This window comes from Stegodyphus dumicola, chromosome X2, assembly GCF_044657685.1.
Source record: "Stegodyphus dumicola isolate Sdum_Otavi_A_Nest chromosome X2, ASM4465768v1".
In the NCBI taxonomy this organism is placed as follows: Eukaryota; Metazoa; Arthropoda; class Arachnida; order Araneae; family Eresidae; genus Stegodyphus; species Stegodyphus dumicola.
The window spans coordinates 70,583,921-70,610,591 of record NC_140781.1 but is presented as its reverse complement, the minus strand read 5'-3'; the positions used below and the strand labels follow the sequence as shown (position 1 = coordinate 70,610,591).

General features: G+C 32.3%; 1 protein-coding gene across 5 annotated transcripts in view; it reads left to right on the top strand.

Moving 5' to 3' along the window:
• The window catches only part of LOC118192271 (atrial natriuretic peptide-converting enzyme-like), a 1,449,396-nt gene that overhangs the window by 354,705 nt on the left and 1,068,020 nt on the right, over positions 1 to 26,671 (top strand). For 2 of the 5 annotated variants that reach the window (XM_085809974.1, XM_085809973.1), the window contains exon 3: positions 9,332 to 9,390. The exons of the other annotated variants lie outside the window; for them this stretch is intronic. The gene's annotated coding sequence lies outside the window, so the exon portion shown is untranslated. The remainder of the gene's footprint in view (positions 1 to 9,331; positions 9,391 to 26,671) is intronic. 5 annotated transcript variants of the gene reach the window in all.

Genomic DNA, 26,671 nt, shown 5'->3' with positions numbered 1-26,671 from the left:
CCTTAATCAGATTTCCCTAACTCATTACTTAATATTGAACAGCAAAGGTAAATTTACAAATTCAGAAAAATACCGCTCACGTTGGCTGCAAACGGAGGAGTGGTTTATGGCTGGCTGGCGTTGCCAGCTCCTCTTCTCCTTAAACTTTGATCCTTACCGTTTTTTAAAAACTCCTCTCATTTACATATTTTGTTGGAATAGACAAAGCAATATTTTAAAATAAACAAAAATGCGTTAATTAATGTAAACCTTCCGCATTAATATGAAATAGTTTAATATTTGACGTTAAAATTAAGGGCTTTATTATACATTTTTATACTCAACAGAAAATTTTTAGCAATAATATTAATTGAGTAAAAATGCTATTTGTGGGTTCCTATAATTCAATTATCTGAATAATGGAAGAAAACAGTTTTGAGGGGTCCATTGTTTTGAGAATATAAACAAATGAATAAACAAAAATAAGCCTCCACGACCACTAACGTCAGTATAGGAAGGAATTACTGATTAAATCATCTGAAAAGTATCATTAATTGTGTTGCTTCCCAAAAGAGTTTAATAAACGCTTTATATTATTTGTATTTCCTTTTGGAAGTATATATGTTGTGTTGCGTAATTTCTGTAAATTGCTTTTAGATTAGGATGTAAGCTGCAAAAAACCATTCAATGGGAATTATATGAACATTGAATGAAGAGTTTCTTAAGACCATGAAATGTGCTATTCGGAAACGGAAGAAAGATTATCGTTGTTACTGCAATGTGTCTCATGTCAAAAATTGCTGATATTAAATGAAAGCATCGTTCATCGCAAAATAATGATATTTTGCTTCCGCGAAACTTCCCGTACAACTAACCCTAGTTGAAAAAATGGAAGTAGAGAATGTAGACGTCCAACGAGCTAGTGTCGTCCATGCAACTAAAATTTATAATCTTGCTGTATCTCTTGTGTTTCCTGGAAAGTATTTTTTGAAATATTACTTATTGTGATAACAATGACAATATGCTTTTAATTAGTATAAATATAAAATCACAGTTTCTTTAATTTTACTTGAACCACCTTAATTGCATAATCATCGCGGTGATTATTTTAGTGTATATTTAATCAGATATGTAATATTTATCTGATTAAATTTGTACTTTAAGTAATGTATACACACACCATACATTAAAGATGATAATTATAATATATAAGGAATGCAAACCTTAAAACGCATAATGTAGTCCTGATAGTGTATTGATAACTGTAGTCCATTTATCCCTATGTAAATGATCAATAAAAAATTTTAGTGATAAATTCGTTGTTATCTTTATAGTGCCTTTTTATTGATATAGGCGGTCATTGTACCAAATTTATGGGCACTGTGGGTATTAATGGATAATACTTAAATAGTCAGCAATTCTGCATTTGTGAATAAATCACTTCCAAGCGGCTGCTTAAAATTACTACTACTAATTTTTGTAACAATATTAATGAAAATAACAATTAACCAAGGTTAAGCGTTTATTACTGTTAACTGCTTGCTTAATTATTCTGAGTTTACTCGGTCGTTGGGGATTTGTCGATAATAGTTATTAGGAGTTAACACGTGATCACGACAGACTTTTTTTTATTCATTCCGAATAAATGCGCAGTGTGCTTTCCGGCTATGCTGGTGAACTTTTATTACTATTTGTATGAGAACACGCGAGTTATATGCCCCGTCTTTTTCAATTCACCTTTAATTGCAAAATTCAGATAATTATTTACCATTTATTTTGCGTAATAGAAATATTAAAAAATGCACAAATGTTGGAAAAATATTTGTAGAATCTCTTATTTCTTCTTACAATAGTTAAAAGTATCTAGTAAAAAATCTGGTGTGTGCACCACATGACTTCCTTGTACGGAATATTAAATTATACCCATTTTTTCTTGCATTTCATTTAAACTTATTGGATTGAATTAAATTTACATCCTAGATAGCGCATAAACCACAATAGAATAAATGCACTCTTTAAAATTCACTATATTTGTTTACCATAGCGACACTCTTGCCCTAGGTTTAATTAACAGCGTTACATTTCGTTCATTTTTTAACTCAGAATGCACAAAATTTATATCGTCTTAAGAATCATCTAATCGTTGTCACATGTTCTATTTAAATACTATAATAAATCTAAAACGATGTATAAAAGAAATTAAGCAAAGAACAACAACAACAAAAGAAACAGTTTTTCACAGACGATTCAGAATTTCTCATTTAATTAATTCAATTCTCACTTCGCGACAAGACAAAAATACATTAAAACTCAAGATGTCTGTATTGAAAATTATGAAGTCAATTTCAAACACTTATTTCCTCGAATAAATTCCAGAATGGATTAAGCATGATTTAATTCGCGATAATAAAAGAAGGCGTTATCTTTGTTATTGCGAAGCTTACTTTCTCTAGATTGGCAACAAATCTACTATTCTGCTGTTTCACAATGGCCGCCATGAAAAATATTATTAGGCTTAGCGGGACTTAAACAACTTTTAAATTGTTAATAGTTCTAAAAATATTGCATACAGATTTACTAAAGGCATAAAAACCTTAACCGGTAGATAAGAACAACATAATTCAATCATTTTAAAGAAAAAAATGCACAATTTACAAACATATAAGAATAATAAAACTGAGCCGAGTAACAGAGTAGATATATATGTACATATATTTATATACTTTTAGTGCTGCCGATTGCAACCAAAATACGAGGTGCACATCTACATGTTATAGCAGTCCTATATACAAAATTTCAACGTTCTGAGGCAACTCGTTTTTGAGTTATGCGAGATATACACGTACGTACGTACGTACGCACAGACGTCACGAAAAATTCTCTTCGAAATTCATTTTAAATTAGTCTTACAATTTTTTTTTTAACAAAAAGAGTCCTTTATCCTGTCCTTACGTACAGATGTCACGCAAAAACATCGTTAAATTGCATTCGATAGCGGTGAAGATGGATATTTGCGTTGAAATATGATGCCTGAAATTTTTCTCGATTACAAAACGTCCTTTTTACTTCGTACAAGGAAGAAAAAAGTAGATAATTTTTACACCGAAATAGCAAAATAAAGTGTTAGTTAATGGGTTAATCTTTTATGTTTTTTTCACTATCTGTCGTTTATGAACTTGATGAGTGGCTGTTTCCCGAAATTATACCTGCTTTACTCCTCATTATCATTTCACAATATATGTGAATAAAATGCAACCAATCATCAAAAAAAAAAAAAAAACTAATGTGATGCAAATAAAAATTTTCAAATTATTTTATATTGTGATCACAGTTTTTCATATATGTGAGTTTTTTTGTTTATATTTTACCTATTTTATACGTATGTTACCGTGAAAGACCGAAATTGGAGAATGTCAACTATCACCGGAGAATATCAACATTCACCAAATACGTCGGTGAAAGACCGAATATTTCACTACATTCTTGTATATTAGGACCCTCACCGATGTATGTCGACAATCACAGATATGCTCTGGTGAAAGTCGAAAAGAGAGGTCATAAAGTGCCATAATAGTTTAAGTTGATGCAATAAATAAGATTTGAATGACATAATTTAGTAAGTTTTTTATTACTGTTATTTTATTTTCTCATTTAGAACGTACTGTATAATTAAGTAAGTTTTTAACTTCTATTATTTTCCTTTCTCATTTTGAATGTATTGTGTGTTTTAGGTTATCATGTTCTTAAGTTCTTATTTCAAGTTTCAAGTGCGTTTATTCGCGACTGAATTACGGAGAGGAAAATATAATATTGTTATATGTTCAACATTCACCATTAGTACATGGTGAATGTCGACATTGACCGGTGTAAGTCAGAAATAAGAGTATTTGGAAAATATTTCGGACATACACCAAGAGACTATGTGAATGTTGACATTCACCGGTGAAAGTCGACATTCTCCAGATTTCGGTGTTTCACCGAAACATATGTTTATAAAGTAAAGGCAATAAGTAAGAAATTTAGAATCAATTTCACGAAAACACAAAAGAAATTAAATTCAATATTATTAAATTTCAAATTTTACAAATTTGTAGGGAATTTTGAAATTTATAGGGAATTTTTCGGCTGATATGCTAATACCCCAGTAGACCGGATGCTCTTCTGTTCGTGAAAAGAAAAGAAAGAAAGGATCGACACCGGCATACGATCAAAACCGATTTTACATTTGCTGTGTTGATTGCCTGATGACATAGAGTCTGTGGATTCTGTACACTATCCCTATCCCAGGCGACAAAAGTCCAGGTTTTGAAGCATTATGGGTCGCTGTATTTTAGTTCGGGCGCAGTACAGCTATCATTTTGTTTCCTAAACCTGAAACATAAAAAAAAAAAAAAAAAAAAAAAAAAAAACAATCGTGCACTTACCGATTCGAACCATGAACCATTCGATTGCTAGTTGGATGTGCTTACTCCACGATTGCGTATACGGAAGAATGCAGTAATTCATTATACATTACGAATAAGGATTCTCGTAAAAATTTAACTTTTAAATTCCAGAGAATGGGTATTAATGATAGTGCAATTCTGCTTTCTTAAAGTCGTTTTGATGGGGGGGGGCAATAACTATCACAGCTTCCCCAAATTACGGTAAAAGTGATGGCTGTCGTTATATTATAAAACCAGTTTTAAGTAAAATTAAACGTACTAGACGATTGCAATCTGAATGATTTTGCAGATTTTATTATTATAATAAGGTTTGATTTTTGAAGATTCTTTCAGTTCACAGTAGAGTCACAGAGTTACTCTGTAGGGAAAGCGCATACTACACAGCATTGGAAACGTTTTGTCGTTTATACTAAATACTAAAATATTTCTCGAACATGTAAGCTCACATAAAATTAATTTTTGATCTACTGATGGCAATGAAGTTTGCGCGCATGAGCCGTGTTTCAAATGGTTCATATATAAGGTATTTCTCCTGCCTTCTTAGCATGCCTTCGTAGTGTGGTGGTTTGCACGCTGGGCGCGTGTTCCAGAGGTCCGCGGTTCAATTCCCGGCGAAGGCGTTGCATATTTTTCATCTCTCCTGCTTCCGAAATAAGCCTAATGACTCTACACATATTCTGCAAAACATTTTCTTGATTATCCGGATGCATCCGGATATTTAGTGCTATAATGGCTTATTTGGTGCACTGATAATAATTTATTGTTAGCCTATGAAAAGAGAATTAAAGGCCTTTTCCGCGTGATTACAGAATTCACTTATATCCAAAAAATATTTAATGGCTTAATTAAAAATTTTGAAGCCTTTTACAATCAATAAATATATGTTAAATTTTAATTAAAGATTCATATTCTATTTAACACCATCCAAGGGCCATCCCCCAGTGGCCCAGTACTAAGACTGTTAATACTGGTAATTCAACACGTATTTGATTCTACACGATAAGATAACTGTGTGGTTGATTTCGTGTTTTTCCCATGTGTAATTTGAATACGAATCAGTTTCCCTTAGAAAATCTTCCACGAAGTCATCTCTTCCTTTAGGCTGATAACTATCGTCTGCTTTGTCATCTTCAAATAACCTAACCTAATCGATGATAACTCTTAACTGTTTTCCGTAAATTTCTTCTGACTGCAGTTTTTTAACCATTTTCTTGCAATATGGTTGTAAATGGATTGCATTTTGGACGAGCCAAGTAATATTTGTATCTGAAATAATTTGCTCCACAAAGCTTAAATAATACAATAATAACGAAACCTAATAATTTGTTTTTCAAAGAAAAACAAAGGGTAAGTATTTGCGATTATAATCTAAAGAGGAGCAATGAAAATAAGTAACTGCAGAGCCATAGCTGATGAGACAGGATTTCCCGAGAGACTGCTGGTAGTATGTAGTTTGATTTATTCTCTTCTGGTTATTTCAGTATAATGTTCATCATTAGAAGAATACTTTTTCTGTTATAATGTGCTATATTCTTCTTTATTGCATAATTAATAAAAGTGTTTTGTCTGTCGCAAGATTTACTTCCAGGAGTCAAGATGGTTACAAGATTATCTCTTTCTAATCGTGTATTATACCTTTAAGTGACAATGGAAAAAGGAGTATTAAACCAAAATGGTATTTGTTAATAACATTTGGCAATTGAAGAGTGGCCACAGAAAGTTACTATATGGATTAAAATTTATTTCATTATTTTATAATTAATAAGAAATTTGTGTCTGCCTGTCTCTAATCAGGTGAATATAATTTTGTGTGTGTCCGGACAAATACAATCATAATGAAACTTCAGTATGGGAATAAGTAATTAAGGAAGCTATTTTTACGTCTAGAATCTCATATGTAAAACAGTGACTCATAGAAGTGTGTAGATTCAAAATAAGAGTAGATATATTGGTTACATTTAGTGATATTGGGATACTTTTCTGAATTAACATATTTCCAAAAATTTTCCTCAAGTTCTCTTACTTGTAAGCTTAGATGAGTTCGTAGAGGTATAATTTAATTTTCTGACGAGCTTTTTAAGTTTCAAATATGTCAGAAATACTTGCTGTAGTACGTTTACATTTTAATATTTTTTAAGGAAAAGACAGCTACTGCGCAGTAATTAATATTTTTCGAAGTTATCAAACCTGACCTAAAAGGGGTCAGTCACGTTTCTCAATTTCTGAAACGTATTTTTCCGTGTTATATTTGTAACATAACATAATATAGAATTATAAGGTATTTCTCCCACTTCCCTAGCGTGCCTTCGTGGTGTAGTGGTTCTGCACACTGAGCCGGTATTTCAGAGGTCCGTGGTTCGATTCCCAGCGAAGGCGGTTGCATATTTTTCATCTTTTCTGCTTCTAATTAACCTAATGACTCTACAAGTGGCGCCCGAACTAAAAGGGTTGTGGATGATGATTCTCCGCACCCAGGATTTGGCGACTAGGTCCCCTAAAACCCTAGTCGCCCTTTAAAAAGGGAGTATATAAGGTATTTCTCCCACTTTCCTAGAGTGCCTCCGTGGTGTAGTGGTTCTGCACACTCAGCCGGTATTTCAGAGGTCCGTGGTTCGATTCCCAGCAAAGGCGGTTGCATATTTTTCATCTTTTCTGCTTCCAATTAACCTAATGACTCTACAGAGTTTCGGTTCAGAGTTTTAATAGTTTTGTAGGTAATCGGACATATTTGAGAAGTGACTGAATTTTGTTCAAGAGCTGCTACTAACATATTAAATTTTGTATTAAATGCATTAATGCTACTGATCATTTCAATTACTGTGTTATTTTCCCTTGCAACTCTAAATTTAAATCACTTAATTTCGATGGAAAATCTGTAAGAAACACTAAATCATTGGGCTAAATTTCATCATTTAAACTTGCACATTCTTGGTCGTGCTGTTCGAGAAAAATTTTTATCTTAGCTAATAATTCACAAAATTGTAGCAGAAATTTAACTTCCACTTAATCACCTTGAATCAGTATGCAGAAATAGTTCTTTCTGTCCTTCATTAAGCTGTAACTGAAATATACGCAGTTTGAGGTAATTTCTTCAAATGTAATTAGGGCTATGTCTATTATGTGTTTTTATTTAATCTTTTATTGGTTAATACCTGTTAGTGACAACAACCTGAAATTGGTGGTTGTCGAAAAACGTGGCATTTCGTTACCATATCGGCATAAAATTATAAATGAATTGACATGGCATATCATCATTTATGCTTTATCTCTTGTTATTGATACTAATTTAAAAAGTGGGAGGTTGTGATTAATGAAGAAGTTTTTAAAAGTGTTGAATATATCTAAATATCTAACCAATTCTTTCAAGTAAATCACTCAACTTACGTGTCGTTACAGCGAGAATTACAAGAGGGTGCGTTGAAAAGTACAGTAGATGACGTTTTGCACAGTGAGGGGATGACAGGTGACATAGGACGCCGTTCTTACACTCTCACAGAGGTTGGCATGGAAGCCGAATTGTCAACGTCGAATATGATACCAAATAAGCCACGAATGATTGTTTCTGTGATTCATAATGTTCATTCGTGTTCTATTTGCGTGTTCAAATCATCTCCTGTCGGCTGCCATCGACAAAAAAATCTCTGCGCAATAGATAGGTCAACCGCGATTGACTTATCGGCCTATACTATCTCTGCACTAGTTTTGGGGACTTATCGGCCTATACTATCTCTGCACTAGTTTTGGGGATTGCAACCCCTCTATCCTAGCTGCGGTTCAAGCACAGAAATGGATAGTTGTACCGTCTTTCTAATGATTCATTTTTTAGGTCTGGGACAATATGCAATAGAGTAGAACGTATTACAGTACGCTGTAGCATCATAATTGTCCCAACTACACTGAAATAATGATAAGGCGAAATTTTGGATTGGGCTGTATACGAGTATCAAATTTAAGAAAGATGATGATTTAAGGATTTTTCCAATAGAATACGATTTGGGATTTCTCCTAATACTAAATGTTACATCTGAGAGGTTTGGTGTATATGAAATTTGAGAAAAATTGTGGAACTGGGCATTTTACTTGAATTTAGTGCTGTAAAGTGCAACAAAGAACATCAATGAAAACATTTTAGAATATTTAACAGTGCATTATTTTGCAATGCGATGATAATATAAATTTTTAAAACTTCATAATATAAGGCCTGGGTTAAACTCTTGCTGAATAAGCTGGCTGCATTGTTTTTCCTTCATGTATAACGTGTATATGAGCCAGTTTCTGTTTAATAAAGCCTCCAAGGAAACAGATTTTCCTCACGTGCTTTGCCATAATGCAGTATAATCCTTTAAAACTTTACAAACTTTACGTCTCCGTGTGAAAAAGATGCTATTACTAGTATCTCATTCATTTAACTATGCATTAATTACGAGATGTGTGCACAGAACTATTATCTAAATGTTAATTTCACATACATTTTACAACAACAATATAACAGATTTCAGTTTAATTTCAAACATACTTAAATTCCAGAGAGAACTCCTTCCTATCCAAAGCGGTAAGAAAGAACATAAGCTGTTCTTTAGAGACACACGTAAGGCACTTTTCATGCATAAAATTTCTTTTACTGTTTCTTTAAGAGTCTCGTGTTTGTTAGGATTTTATCCTTTTTGCTATTAAATAAATTTCAGATTAGATTTATAGTTTTATTTTCAGGCATCGAAAAATTATATTATTTAATAGAAAGCCAATCCGATGAGAAAGACTTTGCAATTCTAATTGTATATCAAGTTTTAGAGATAAATCATGATCAGATTTCGTCAACTCGTTTTTTTTCATGATAAGCTTTAAAAATGTTTAGTACTTCATGAAAGATAGTTCGTTTTAATCACCATCTGTTAATTTATTTTCAGTAACGAGAGATTCTTTTAAAAGAAATTAGAAAATATGACAGCATTGCTACTAATGCAAGGTATGTATTTCTTAATTAATATTCTTCAAAGAACTGATTCATTTTTACTTATTAGAATATTTAATAAAATGCTGAAATGATATTTATTTACGAAGAAAATAACTACATGGATTCTTAAACTTTTACTGTAAGAAGGAAAACAGATCAATATGGAACTGGGTTTCTTACTGAATTGCACGTTTTAATGCCTGAGCAAACTTTCGGGCGTTAAATTCTATCTCTACTTTGAAAGCAACAAAGAAAATATGACATTGATCTTCGGAATATTATATAAACTGCATTCTCGCCCCAGTACATCATATAACAAACTGTAGTTCAAAGACCAAAAACGGTTTATTGGAAAGAAATGCTCTTTTGACAAAGGAGCTCCAAGAAGTTGGTGTTCCAGGATAAATCCTTCTGAAAATTGTTTGAACATTCCCTTTCTTCATAAAAAGTGCTCTCGCCATACATCTCTGGGAAAAAGAGATCATACTTCCTGTTGAGAATATTTTTCGAGTATTGTATTGGCTTTTGAAGTAGCCCAATCTATAAACGCAGACTTTGTTTTGAGAACCGAAATCTAGTCAGCTCTCACTTCCTTTTTTCAACGTTTTTTTCCTTATTCTATTCATTCTCGAAGATATTAAAATATTTTAAATATTTTATGTTTAATTTATAATCATATAATTTTTAATTTAACAACGTATCAATTTTTTCAGAAAGAACTTAGACATAAATCTCCATAAAATTTACTTCAAAGTAATGTTGTGTGGTAACGTACAATAAGATTTTATTTTTTATCAGTAAAATTTTTGTAGATTATAAATATAAGCCAATAAATACTTTTGTAGCTTAGTATTCGAGTAAATTTTTATAGCAAACTAATCAAGTAAAATGCGTAAGTAGTTATTGCCCCTAAGGAAAAATTATGCGTGAGCATAATATTGCACAGAACGTATTAAATGCGAAAATGTTCCACCGAAGGCAAACTTTGGAACGAGTTGATTAGGAATCCATTTAGCGGTAATGCAATCTCAGCGGAAACGAAAATGATTCAAAATTATTATTTTAGTGACAGAATTATTGGAGAAAGCGATTAGTAATATTATCGTTTATTAGGACATTCATAAAGCAATGAACTTATAATTTAGTGATATCATCAGTCGATTATCGGAAAATGGGAGCGTAAATTAGGACATCGAATTTTCAAAGAGTAGGCTTAACTCGATTTCACCCCACATTTACATAATTTTATTTCAAACCTTCGACAAAAGGAAGTCATTAAACTGCATTATCTCGGTAAAGTTGACGGAGCTTCTTCCGAAAGTGCTGGCGCATTCATCTCAATTTGGCGGGATGGAGATTTTTCATTCTGGTAACCTAAGATTTCGTTTCAGCCTTCCGAAGCTTGATCGGATTTTGATCCAGAAATTCTTCTGGTATTTACCGCACTTAGGTCGACATTTCAAATGCCGCTCTTTTGCTATTTCTCTCTGGCGCCACAAATCATCTTTGCAGAGAACGATGATGATCACCTTCGATGATCCGATCGAAGGTTGGAGACTTCAAAAGCACCACTCGATACATCGATTTAATATATTGAACATTTTATGACATGGGACTTCAACTGGAAACAAATATCTCAGACAAAATATATTTCTTTGATGTCTTATGCTTTTTCTGAATAGCATCTGGAAATGTTTCCAAAAATACATCGTTACAATACATAAAACACAACGAACACAATTTGTTGATGGATATTTTCACTTTATCTTTTATGACCTTTAAGGAAACAAATGGTTTGTATATAGTAGGGAGTAAATCGATTAATAACTTTGTTCTTTTGCTAGACATAGCTCAAATAAAGTTGCAATAAATAAAACATCGGTTGTAAAAGTGTAAAATTTGGCTCAGCCACAGAACGAATATGATTCCAGTTAAATCATATTGGCTAAAAGTTGAGAGTATTTTGCTTCTCCGGTTTAAATTACAGGATAGAGTTTGACGTTCTTTGGTAGCATAAACTGGTTTCAAACTTCTAACAGACGTAGAGAAAATTATCGCTATGTCTGAACAGGAATACTGAGTCTCGACAAGGTTTAATATACTTTTTCATTAAAATTGAAATTTATCATAAAATGCACGTCTTGTACTAACAGGACCAGCCAATTACCTGTGGTGATGTCATTTAAAGAAACAGTCAGATTCAAGATTTAAAACTAAGTTTAGTGGTCAAAGACTACGCAATTTATTTAACGCAAAGTTGGCTCAAATTTTCTTGCCACCTTAACAGTTTAAATGTCGGAAGCTATAACTCAAAGCCGAAGAATTTAATTGTGATCAGAGCTAGAGAAACCTAACGCTGTGGCCCGAGAGGCAGAACACACTTTATCTTACAATCCGGAAAACCTAGTTTTACTAAATACTCTCCAGCTTGATTTGGATTATGGTAGAGAATTGGAAAACGAAGTGACAGTAAAGATCTAAATGGAAAAATAAATGTTCGCTCAAAATAATAGTAACCTTACAGTATTCCCCACCAAAATTTAAGAAATCGAAACGAAAGTCTTTAACGACCATGGTACTGTTGAGTGCTGAAAGGTGTTGTCCTCGTGTCGATAAATTTATTGGACAGTATTCTTGAACATTATTGCAGTATATTGAAAGTGAATGTATGTTTTTAAAATACTGTAACTGAGAGCGCATAGAGAGTTCGGAATGGCATGAAATATCATGAGAGTTTTGATAAGATGTTGACAGATATTTATTTTGTGGGAATAACTTTCTTGCAGTGATTTCAGCTGCTTCCAGTGCTGAGTCCTTTAGAAAGTTTGTAAGAGACTTGATTTTTTTAAATGGATCTTTTGAGAGACATCTTTGCCGTTCTTCCTGTGCCTTGAGGGGCATATTTGTCGTATGTCTCTTGAATTTCCTACTTGTCATCATCATAAACTTCTTTTACAATAAGTGTATCATTATCTTCAGGTTGTGATGCAGGGATGACAGATGAATCGGTAAGTTGCATTTGAAATCTTGGTTCCATTAGTGAATAAAACGTAATGTCAGAATTGTCCAATTATGACAATCTTGAGGATCTTGACTTGACTTTGATCTTGACTTATTATGTGGTAGGCTATTAGTTTGGGATCAGTTATTTGAAACTCGTATTGGAGTTCGATAAGTATCGAAAGTACCCTGTGATGTAAAAGAGTCTTAAAATAATTTCAGTTTACTAATTTCCATTCTAATTATTACAGCTGTGTGGTGTTTCCTCTCAAAGGACTGCGAATTCTATTTTGAATGCGATGGTGTAGGTTCTATATGAATAGCTATTTATGGGGGCTGAGTTTCGACACGTACGTCAACTGATATTTTTGTAACTTTAATTTTATCAATATTTTAAGGATGTTTTTTCCTTTCAATTGTTGCACGCTTATATTTTAAATATGAACGTAAAATATTGTTGTAAAAATAAATCAATAAAAAAATAATAAAACTTTATTTTAAGCATATAACAATGGATGTTAAACTATAATTTGAGTTTAGTTGTTTGTTATTACTTATTTTGATATTTAGCATCTCTGATAAATATTTATGATTGTTTAAAAATAATATTTTTATCTAATTTAAGTTTTACACAGATTTAGTGTATGCGTTATCTTTGCTAATATAACATGAAAATCAATAACTATGTTTTTGTATAAATTTTATATATAAAATTAATATAAAATATTCCAGAATTAGTTATAACTTTGATAATTCTTAATATTTCGAAATGAAAGTTATACAATATGATAGAGAAATTTTTACTCTGTAATTCTATTACAAGATTATTACATTATTTTTAAACACTTTCGCTAAATTTTCAAATGAAGTCATATACCTTTATGTTGTTGACCTATTTCATTGTTGAAAATTATTGAAAAATGGATCTTTCAAAGCAGTCTTCCATCGCTGTCCGTCCATCGCTGGTGGTTGATTGTAACGTCTTGAAACTCGTACTAACACACTGCTCTCCTTGATGGCTTTCAGAAGGTATTACGTTTAGCTATTAGAAGAATTTTGTACGCTATTCAAACTTTAAGCTGTAGGAGCTCAAACAAATACGCCTTTAATAGATCGTTGCATGGGTTGTTCAAATTGAAGTAACAAACAACTTCAAGATTTGAACCTTAGTAGTCAAAGATTACAGAATTTAAAGCGAAGTTGGCTCAAAACTTCTCACCGGCGTAACAATTTAAATGTCGGCAATTATAATGCAAGAGGAAGCCTATAATATTATCTGACTTAGCGAAACCTAATAACGTGGCCTTGTGAGGCAGAAACATGCTTTAACTTACGATGCGAAAAACTTCCGACTTAAATATTCTCGAACCTGATTTGCATTTTGGTAGGAAACGAAAAAAGAACTGACAGTAAGATCTAAATTATAAAATGATTGGTTGTGCAAAAAAATAGTAGCCCTTATCAATGAAAAGGAAAATTTTCATTTGTTCTTCATGAAATGATATATGAGATGTGAAGTTTTCGTAATCCCTCTTGATTTTGAAGAAAGGAAATATGAGAAGAGAAATTTTGAGCTTAATCATAGACCAATAGAAGTAACATAAATGCACCACAGAACATAGGATAAAGTTAGCGCAAAAAGAGAAAACTATTTCCGGAACAAATACGAAGCATGCAAGCATTTTGTTTTAATACAAAAGCACAATTTAATGCAATATTTTTGCATGATTCATTACCTTGTTTTACACAATTGTTGAAAGATTCAATGACTTAAAAATAGGAAGGAACTGAATACATTCTTGCAAATTCCCAGAACATTATGTACAATATATGATACTGTAATAATTTATAGTGATGACAGAATTCATTTCAGTTAAAAAAGGAAATGATTCGGTTATTTATTAGGCTTTTAGGCAGAAGAATTTTTAAAAAATTCATGAGATCCATGTTGTAACTTGCTATGAAGGACGAAACAGAATGATGAAAGCAGAGCCATTTTAGGACCTATCCAACACCTGCAGGTCCGAGAAGCTTCGAGCTTGAGAGGCATAATTTGATACATTTTGTTTCAAATTTGCACGTTATCAATTACCAGCTCCAGTGCGACATCGTGTCAAAAATGAAAGATGAATGACATCAGTAGAAGACCTAAAGCAATCGTAAATATTAACAAAATCGTAAATATTAAAAAGAAGTTACATTTCCCACCGAAACATTCTGAACAGCGCTTCTTTATTTAAAAATTTTAATCCCAAAATTTCCAATAACTAGGGTCATCATAGCTTTCTGGTTCGTAGTTTCCTGCTGGATATACACATTTTCATAACTGCTGTCCATTTTTCTGCTCTGGTATACGTTAATGTTTAATTGATTTCCTCTGAAAGACCTGTACAGGGTTTGGGATTACTGCAGTTTCAGGATCTCCAAATATACCATAAATGAAATCCCTTCCAATTGGCAACCAATTGATTCACATGTACATTATTACATTAAAAAAAATAATTTAGAATTAAAATCAGGAAAGATCAGGAAAAAATATTATGAATTCACAAAAGTAATTTTCTGACATTTTACATTTGCTGCTCTTTTTCCGCTAACATAAAAGAGTCAAGAGTATGCAGAAAAATAAATCATTCAATAGCATTTTAATTTAAGAGTTTAGCTGTTTCTTTCTTTAATTGGTTTCTAAAAATAAATTATTAAATTTGAAGTATGAAAAAAGTACTGCATAGTATAACCGATGTAAAATTATAGTTGCATTCAAAAACTTAGTAAGCTATGTGTAAACATGACTTATTTATTCCAAACATAGTGAAAGAATTAGTTCTAGCAACTTCTATGACTAATTCTCACCCAACCAGGATAGTGGTTAGAGACGCTGACTGCCACATCGAAGAGACAGAGTTCGAATCCCGGAGAAGACATGGATGTTTGTAAATGTAAAGCAGCTGTGTGGAATGGAGGCACTCTAACGAGCTGAAAGTCCTCTCGAGAGGTTGTTGGTAGGGGAAGAGGTATGGGAGACCCTTGGACGCTTTCTCTCGGGGTAGTCTCCATCAGAACTGGGGACCGAACTGTGCAAAATCGTACTGTCACCTGTACGGTGCTCAAAGCTCTTGCCAGCGATAGGTGGAATCTTGCACTCTTTGCCCCGATGAATTTCGAGGGCTTACTGTGGTGCTACTGTCAGACAAGTGAGATAAGTCACAACACACAACAGCATGATTAATTCAATATAGTTAATTTTATTTCAAATGCTTTCATAGCCATACAATCAGTTTTCCTAACAAAGTCTTTTACGAACGCATTCTAACTCTTAAGCAAATAACCCTAATATGATTTGCTACAATCCTATAAATCTAATATGAGGCATCTAGTAAAAGTGTAATGAAAGCAATATTTTCTTTCTGGCATTAGAAAGTTTTAAGCTATTCTTTAAAATTTGGGACCATTACGTTACGCTACGCTATGCTGCATTTATCATCTGATAAATGCAGGATTGCCAGTTCTCAGAAGTGTTATTATTCTATTACGGATAAATCTTGAATTTCTCTTTGAAATCTCTCTTTCTCTTTCAAAATACTACATAATTTAATTATTGATCAGCACTGTATACATTACTGAGCGCTCCAAAAGCGATATATTGTTGTACCATTCATATAGATGAAGGTTAAACGTATGGGCTGGACAAAAATCGTATAAAATTATTTTAATCTTTAATTTCTTAAACCAAATTCTCTGGAAAATAGAGTGGTAATACATGTGTTGCTGCAATGCCAAGAACGTTAATTCAATTGCCTTTCTAGAAAACAACTATTATTGGATAAGTAAAAAATATGAATACTACAGATTTAAATTAACAGTATAATTTAAATGGAACTTTTAATTTTATTAAAAATGACAATAAAAATTTTAATAATAACATTCCATTTATTTAATACTTAATGTTACAAAAGTCTTTTATGGTTTATATCATTGCACTTTCCGTTTAACTTTATTAAGTTTAGCTCTTTTAACTGCCATGAATTGTAATCAAATTTTAGATAGATTGGCAGCGAATAATCGCTAATTCTAAAATAACAAATGAACCTTGAGAAGGGTATAGAAGACCCTTCATTTAAAACTAATAAAGAACGCACAGCTGTTGCTTACAACTCAACCAATCACGTTACGTGATTTAACTTAATGTAACAGTAAAATATAAAATTAAATTCAAGTAAGCTAATAGCTAAAGGCTACACAACTCAGTTTAACGCGAAGTCGGCTCACAAATCTAATTGGGGTAGATATTCAAATATCGGCAGTTATAACGCAAGGCCGAAGACTACAAATCTTATCTGCATTAGCTGCAGCCTAGCAGTGTAGATTAGAGAGGCAGAACGCGCTATGTCTTTCAATTTAAAATACTCGGTTAAAATACACTCGAGATAATTTGCATTTTAGCGAGAAATCGGAAGGGTGAACGGTCAACAAAGATCCAAAATATAAAGTAACTGGTTAGATTAATATATTAGAACGTAACAAGTTTGTTACCTAACTATTATAATTTAAAAATATCATTGAATAGTAATGATTTAAAATTCAAATCTAATTTGGATAATCCTAAATAAAATATTAAAATTAAAATATGAAAGTAATAAAAAATAATGAAATGAAATGACATCTGTTCAAGACATGCCAAATATTATTGTAAAATACTTATATCTACATTTCTGGTTCGTCCATAATTAGAGGGAATATACGTACGTATTAAAAATTAGTGTTTTAACTATATTTTTAGTAGTAATACCTTTAATTGATGTATTTTATTGTACAAGTAAATTATTTTCAAGCTCCTGAATAAATATAAAAGTTTTCTGGATATTTCTTCCAAAACTGTTCATAACAACGTAAAGTCATTTAAATTCTACAAGCAGGGAAACTTGACGGCATGAAATCCTTATCTATTTGTTTCAGTTTGTGTCTCAGTAATCCTTTCGTTAAAAAACATAAGCGAGTACTTAAATCTGTGCATTGTTTCGACATTCTGTATGCGTAAACTAATAAAAAGATGGAATTCTGGAAAACATTTAGGAACGTATTTTGTGTCTAGTTTCAATTTTCTTACAATTTTTCTTACTGGGATAAAAAATTTAAATTGTTCTTTGATGTACCAATATACAGCAGTTCACTGGTATTGGGGTAAATTGACAAATGCTTAGTGTTTTGTTTAGGGTCTGAAGCACGTTTTATTCAAAAGAAATTACTACTCTTGCTTCTTTTAAACCCGATAATTTCTTACACTCCCAAGAATGGGCTGAGAAGAAATGGGAAGTAAACAAAAAACAAGTGACATCCAATAAATGGGAGAAAATGGAAAAGTAAAGAGACATTTGTTCTGCAGTTAGAAACGTACAAGGACTGATTCAGTTTCCCTTTCAAGAAAAGGAAATAATTCTGTCTTCATGCTACATATTTTCCTACTGGGATAATCTATTACTGGTAGAATTCTTCATGATACACAGTGAAGTAAATTCTAAGACATTCTAGATACATATATCAGTTTGCGTACAGGAAAACCTTCCGCAAATTTTTACAATTTGTCATCACATAACAGTCAATTTCTTCGAACAAATAATCAAATTTCACTCTTGGCGCTAACCCTAGAGACGGGATGAAAATGTGCCGAAATAAAAACTCATGCAAACCCAAAATGAATGATGGAAAAGATGGATGATAATCTTTTATTTCTGCTTATTTTTCTCTTTTGTCACATCAACGGATTTATATGCCAAGTAAGAATTATAAAATAGGCTTGAAAGTCCGAATTATTTGAATATTTTTTAATTCATCAAAACTTTAATTACATGAAGCTTATAGAAGTCTGAATGTGATTTAAAAGTTTGATGACTGTGAATTATTCTATTTTTTAACCTCAAACAATATTCTTTGTTTTTGTTTGCCTGTACGATCCCAAATAATTCTTCCCTCTGCATTCTTTCATTCACTGCATTGGGAAATCATTTACATGTTGTTAATAAATGTCTGCGATACCTGTAGTGATATAAATAAGAAGAAAGATCATGAAAAATGTTTCAAATTATAGCACGATAAGAGCTTCAAGAACCACAAGATGAAGACTCTGTTGATTTCAAACAAATAAAACTATTTTGGCCAATTTTACAAGACGAATTATTGTATTGAGTGAATGCTTCAATAATATTTATTTTTTAACACTTTTTTTTTGTCTAGAAATCCGTTACATATGTAAGCAATTTTACGTTCGCTTTAATTGCCAGTGTATTCTAGCTGGTATTGCAAAACTGAAGTTTTATAAATTTTAGCCCAAAGTATTCAATAATTTTAAATTCAAATTCAATAAATGTGAAATTTCATTTCCCTGAAATTTAATACCTTTCTCTACTTATCAAACATGAATCACAGAATCTAGTCGTTTGAAAACGTTTGATTATCTTCCCAGCTTTCCAATAAAACTGAATTTTTCTTTACAAATGAAACGCCCTTCGAACTGACTCCCGGATGCTGTATCTGCCAGCCATGCAGTAATCGCGTCTTGTTGGAAGTATATAGGAGTGCTAGAAGTATAAATCGGAACTACTATCGCAAAATGTTTAGCAGCATTTTGTGACAGGAAACAGTTTTTAACCTTATTTATAGATTTTATTTTCGTTTCCACTCCGGTTGGTAATTTATGTGCTGTGTGTGTAACATCGATGTAAGTGAAAGAATGAGCGTGTATTCTTTTTGACGGAAAAGGAAAATGTGATTATACTGTAACAAAGAATGGAGCTGACTTATTCTGGTAACAAGATTGAGGATCAATAGGGAAGTTTTGTAAACTTTTCTCCAGTCTTTCTTATTGATCCGACCTTTCCTCTTCTCTCGCTTTTCCTTATCAAGTCGCAGTGAACATAATTTTCTTCTTCGTTAGACGATGAAAAGAATATCAGTTTTTGTATCTCCTCGCAATTACTAATAGTTCGTGCTCTATAGAACTACAGAATGCTTGAAGCATAAAATAGTGTGCAACCAAATGCCTGACGTTTACTCTGAATCACAGAAGTGTACATACCCGAGAATCTTACTACAAGCAAATTCATAGACTTACTATAGCTGAAACGAGATTTACCTTATTTCTTTAATTAGATTTGTAAAGCGTTGAGATGTGTAGAGTTTACGGAGGAAAGTTATTTAAAATAAATAAATTATACCTCAGAATATATTCATTAGAAGCTCATTAAATATATATTATTTTGAAGAAAAGCTCCTTCTTCTTTTCATTATAATTATCTCCAATAAGGATACTGCTGGCGATATTGCAAATGTGCAGATAACAGTCGGTCTCATTCCATAGTCTTTAAAACGTATTCTTTTTATATGTAAGCACAGCAAGTTATGGGTAGTTCCTTCTTTGCTGTAGTTCAGAGTGTTTTTGAAGATAACTCCACATACTATAAAAGATGTTTACTGTTTCTCAAGCAGAATTTCCGTCGTGATCTCTGCAGAAGAGCCTTTGCTGCAATCCTTCCTTTATTGTCCAGATATTGATGCCATATCTGAAGCTGTCGTTAATATTGCATTCTGAATCGTAGCAAACTCATACTTTAGCCACCATAGGTATGCAGCAGCCTTCCGTGGTATCAATATAGTTAGTGGTATCATTTACGGTAACTAAATAGCACATGGGCGAAGCAGTTACCGTGTTGGTGCATGTAAATGATCGGCACGTGATAAATTGCAGCACAGATTAGAAGTGTGTTTAGTAAACATTATTTCGTTAGATAATTTTCTTGATGCGACTCATCCAGAACTCTGTACTCAAATCTCTAACTAGTAATTATAGTTCTATGTAATAAGCATAATATCTTTTTGCTTGTATTCAAAGCTCATTCATAACCTTTTAACCTCCGCAAAATATCACGATTACAAACATTATACATGATGTTATATCACGTTTACGCAGAAATATGTATCTCATCACCAGAAAAAGAAACTATTCATTTCGTTATACAGGAGCGCTTTCGATCCTGAGTTGCTGCAATAATTTGAACACAGATATTCATATAAATAACATCTAACATCCTGAAATGCGAAACAGTAAACAGCTAATGCTTGTATTACTGCAAGTTGATGTAAATGCAAAAGATGGATCTGATATTAAACAGGCAGTAATTCATATAGCAATATATGCAATTAGTAAATTTCACTATAAGTTTTGTAGATATCAAAGCATTATTTTGTTAAATATATGTCTAATTTACGAACCTGTTGCTATTTATCCCAAGGAAACACATGTCTTGCTTGCCAAAATCATACTTTAGCAAACAATAAATTTTATTTGCAAGCATGCAATAAAAATAAATTGCTTTTAGAATTTTGTCCAGACAGGAAAATTGCATAACGAGATTTCTAATAGGGTACAAAGTACTAAAGATTGTATGGGGACATTCGTTATCAATAAAAATGAAGTTGAAAAAGCTTCCACCTCAATGAAGAAGAATATTTCCATAGGAATAACATATTTCAGATTAATGACATCTCCTTAAAAATTCTAAATTTTACATCAAAGCATTTTCAAAAAATCATCGCTTGGCCCTAAAAGCTTCTAAAAGGTCAGGTGAGGGGAAAGAAGAAATAACTCCCGGCATAAATTTTGCCGAATAATTAATTTTACTCTTTAATTTAGGTAATTCCTGTGATAACTTTTTCTTTTTTAAATTTTAAAAAGTATTTTTTAATTTAAAATTATTTATTTTTTATTCATGCGCAGTTTTTTTCAAAAGTAAAACATTTAATAAGGATTTCATATTTTCTTTTTATAAGATGAAGTTTTAAATTTTTCATACCTCACTTTCTTATTATTTTGGTACAAAATCCAAGAAGAGTGATATGTACAGCATAAGATTTAAAACAAGTATTTTTTGATAAACTTCTACAGTTGATAGTTAAAGGAAAAAGGAAGGGAAATTTATTGGTAGATGATCTGTTTGATCGATTCTTTTGAGCTGTCAATGCTTTTTACAGCATAAAATCTGTGTAGTTATAGTAATTAGAAAACTTAGAGAATTAGCTATTTAAAATTAGAGTTCCATTCTCATTTTCCTAATTTGCAAATTATTGGAATATAAACACTTGTCTTAAAGATTGTAAAGACATTAGGTTAATTGGAAAAGCCGGAGAGATGAAAAATGAACAAACGCCTTCGCCCAGAACTGAACCGCAGACCTTCGGAAATACGCGCCCAGCGTGCAGACCCCCACACCACGAAGCCATGCCAAAGAAGGCGAGAGAAATACCTTATAATATAATGGGTATGAAAAACATGGAATGATAATGATAGTATGAAAAACATGAAAAGTAACTAACTGGTCATTGCTCGATTTGGCCTCCGTCCGTGGTGTTAGCCATACAGAGTTTAGATGCCAACTCATCGCACTATAATAGGGATATGACAGTGAGATAAGCTCCGTTGAAATGACCAAATATAGTTTGGAACTTGTTATATCTGACAGGACATTTTGATTTACAGAAGATTTGAGGGCACGCATCACTTTCAGTAATCAGGGAAAAACGAAACTGTAACGGCGATATGAGAAAAGTTAAATTGCAGTTAGAACGTAAGCTAATGCAGGAAGACATATCATTTAAACATATGAGAAAATGATAAACAAATACTAAAATTGGAAATATACATATCAATGCAAAAATATGTACAAAGTTGAATATGGGCAACAACGTTGAGTATAAGGAAGAAGGGTATAGAGGGAGTTACTCTTATGAAACTTAGGGGGGTTTACTCCTATTTCTGCAAGAAACTTACATTGTTTATATATTTGGGTCAGGATGAAGATGGCTCAACATGGTTGAGTAGTAGAATTGAACAATATGTAATGACTGAGGCAATTTAATTTTGTGCAGATTTGTTGCTGCTAATGTTAGCGACCCACACTAACCACACATGCTGGTTTTTAAGGTGGTATCCTAAAATCAAATAGTCAAGTGCGTAGCGGTCCGCTGTTTCTTTTCTAGTTTATACACAAAAACAAATCTGTGTAATTGCTTCGGAAGCGGTACAAATATGATAGTAATAGACCGTGTGAGGAGATGTATTTGTGTCGATGAAGAAGTGTTGCGTAGCTCTTCTACAGCCTTTGGAAAGGAAAAGAACTCTCTACAATCAGTAGTGGCTGTGAGGCATTTCTCCTGGTACGTTTTTGAGTGTGCATTCCTGAGTGATACTCTTAAGATATTATGTTGGGAGAAGAGTTGAAGTCACTTTATCTTAGACGTTGTTTGCTGCCCGCTTGGCCAGATCCTCAGCCTGTTCATTTCCAGTGCTGACTAACATTCAGCATAGAAACCAGTTTAATAATTTCGACACATTTCTTCTTTCGACTAATTTGGGTTAGGTTATCTGAATATGGCAAAACACATGGTGTCTATCTGCCTAAGGGTAGGGATACTTTCTCACGAAATTTATTATAGGAAACGAGATTGTGTTCACGTTTCACATGGGAATTCTACGGAAACCAGCCATGCAGCCAGACCGTTTGCTTGGGATCTAACAGAGGTCGAATTACCAGTATATAGCAATGTTGACCATTCAGCTACTGGTGGGGCGCTTCGCCTGTTTTAAACCATGATAAGAAATTCCAACGCTTCTAATTTTTGCCACTGTAGAGACAATTTAAAAATTTTGATCTGTGTCCAAGTCATTGAACACTGGTGTTTCGGTCTGGGTTCAAGTGCCGGAGACCGAGATGGCTGCGTAGAAGTTTTCGTGGTTTTTCTACATCTATCAGGTACACGAGCCGGTTTCCTCGAAAACGTCTTCCACGGGGCATACCTCTCTTTTCGTGACGTGCCAAATGACGGAGCAAGTAATAAATAAATAATTTTAAACATTTCTCTAGAATGAATACATTTAAATATAACTCAGTTATGACCAAATCATACTGTAGAGACATAAGGTATTTTTTGAAAGTAAGAAAGATGAAAAATGAGCAACGCCCTCGCCGGGAATCGAAACACGGACCTCTGGAATACGCGCCCAGCCTACACTACGAAGGCTTGCTAAGAAGGCGGGAGAAATACATTATAATACAATAAATGTAACTTTCATATTGTACTTTTGTGCCACCTCTATGATCTCTAGGTATACTTGTCATCCGTGCATTCAGAAGTCAATGACAGACTGAGAGAAGGTGCCATTCATTTTTTGTTAATTTTGGGTATATAGTGCTTCTGCACCGCAGTTGGAAAACTTGGTAATTTTCTAATTACAGCTCAAGATTTAATTCGTATTCTAATTAAGTCATGTCTTTTAATAGGAATAGAGTGAATTGTTTAGATATGTTTTCTGAACATTAAAAAAGTAAACATACATTATTCATTCCAAATTACATTGTTTTATACAAACTGTCGTAACTAAACTAGTTTTCGTGACTAATCAATTTGATTACTATTGTTTAGATATTTCTTCTGAACATGAAAAAAATTCAAAATCCATTGTTCATTTCAAATTACATTGTTTTATACAAACTATCATGACTAAATAATTTTTCGCTCCCACATTAAGAATCTTTTAGAGGCTTTACCGATAATACCTTCTATATAAAAAAGAACAATGTGGGTTTTCTAGTTTATTGAGTCCTATGAATAAAATCAATTTAGATCTGTTAAAGATACTTTGCCTTCTTCTATTGTGATATGAGACTACGAGACGTTTCAGTTGTTTCATTAATTCTATCTGATCAAACTTTAGAATGGCTTTTACAATATCTTTCAAAGAGGAGTTTAAAAACAGTCTAAAGCCCTCAGAAAACTGAGCAAACAAAGGATAAATACGTAACCATGCGTTTCTTACGGAACGAGGAAAATTCTGTCCTTTTTTTCAGCAGCCTGACTACCAACTAGTTACATTGTTGGCGGACTTTTTTTGCTGCCATTGTTAGGCCGCTCTTCTTTTCTAGATTGTCTTGATTCTTAACAGATGCTGTTTTACATTTTCTACCTTAATGCATTCTTAATGAACCTTGTGATTGTCCCGAGCTGCTTTCTCTGTCACAATTGAATTTCCGTTCCTTATATGGCATTAACTAGAATTTGTTGAATAACTGCCAAATATCCAGGAAGCAGATTGTTGATATGAAAAAAAGGAGGCTCTTTCAGAGCGCCTGGATATTGATAAAATCTAATGCTTAAGGAACACCGCAACTCAAATTCTCAAGCCGGTGAGTCTTGAGATATGAAGGTATGCAATATAATGCGTTTGGATTATCATTCAATTACACTGAGAATTTCAAAACAAATTTACATTGAATGATTTTTTGAACAGCTTACTAGCTTATTAATTGTTGTTAGGAATAAATTCCTTTCTTATGCAGATTATATAAATATATTTTTTAACTTTGCGTTTTTGTGTCATCTTTTAATGTCAGATTTTTAAAGAATGTGTTTAATCCGAAGCAATGACATCAGTAACAGAATCAGAATTTTTATGATAGTAAATAACTGAAAGAAGAAACAATATTAATATGCAAAGAATGCTTATAAAATTCCTTTGTTTGGAAAAGGAACACTTATGAGAAAATTTGGCATGCCAAATGTGAAAATTCTCATAATTTACAAATTTTTAGAAGATAATTTAGAATAATTTTTTTATTTTTCTGTTTAAAAAAAGCATCTCATTTTTAAATTTATCCAGACTTATAACATTTTTACTAATTTAAGCGAATAATTATTAATTATTTCAGGACAAAAGAATTAAACACTGATCAGTGTTCTTACCTTTGCAGATTGTTTTTGACTCCTATTTCTCTTTCTTTATATTTCTTTTAAATAACTGAATCTCCTTAAAACTGAATCACTGTTAATAGTTTTCGAAATTTTAGGTTATTATATTGGTTTTAAATTGACATGGACATTTTTTCATAAGGAAAAAAATGAAATGTAACAACAAATTGTAAACAGTCATAATTTTTCATTAAGTCTTTGCTGAGGCATAGATATTATTCACTCTAAATGGAGCAGGTTTGAGATGTATGAGTCGAAATATAAACCATACCAAATTTTTACATGGCGGAAAACGTAAAGAAATCGGGATTTATTCCATAATCTATCACCAAATAAATCTCAAAAATAATTCTGAATAACGTCAGCTAATCTAATGTTTAGTTGCATTTGGATTTCAATTTAACATTTTGCATTTTTTGGTAATGATGATATAAGCATTTCTTTGTAGTTTAACTATTTTTCTTGAATTGGTAAGTGAAACAGTTTGTAACAATTTTAATCTTAAATTAACAGATAATTTTAAATCTGACAGCATATTCATTTGCGATAAAATTTAATTTGATTAATAATTATTGTATAATTTGTTTCTTGAAATATTAAATTATATAAAATTATATAATAAATGCAATATTTTAAAAGTAAGCAAGAAAACGTAAAAAATATAAGACATGCTTTGAATGTATGTTCCCTGATAAAAGTGATAATAAAAACTGTAATTCAGTTCTTTAATCAAACTGCGGTGAATAATCTTTTACTCTATAGCGGTATATTTCTTAGAGACATTAACAGACAAATATACGATTTTAGAAATTTATGAGATTACCAAAAAATTGCATAAAAGATATGCGAAACATGTTTATTTTTGTCATTTTCATTTTCATTTCTAAATATTATTTTAAATCAAAATTTATTGTATAGCTATTATCACACCTACCTAATTAATTTATCTGCAGAGGAATTATTAAACAATTTGTTCTCTCAGGTAGCTCAAAATTCACCCTTAATAATAAATGATCGTGATAACTAGAGCGGATTATTTATATTACAGAAAAACATATTAGAGCTTTATGCCTCATGCAAGAAATGCCTTCTTTAAAAGAATTTAAGAGAAACTTCTTCATTTCACGTTCCCAGTTACTCCAAGCCCTCATTCCTTACTATCAATCTCTCGTGGAACTTCCTGCACGGTATTATTTTACGTGTCTCTATGTCGCATAAAGCATTCAAATGACTATGACAGCATAAGGCTGACAGACAGACTATGATAGCTCGTTTACTAACTTACCAAAATGACAGTCATATTTTCTTAAAAATTGCATGTCATACTTCTTAATAAAAACACACATATGGAAAACCAAGAATACCCCATGCAATCGCTTATTCTGTCTCACGAATATGAAGTAAGTTAGCTGACCCTGTGCCAATTTCTCGGGTTGTTCTGCATTCAGATCATAATAAAGAAATCAATCAATACACGACGTTAAACGCTCCTAAGAAA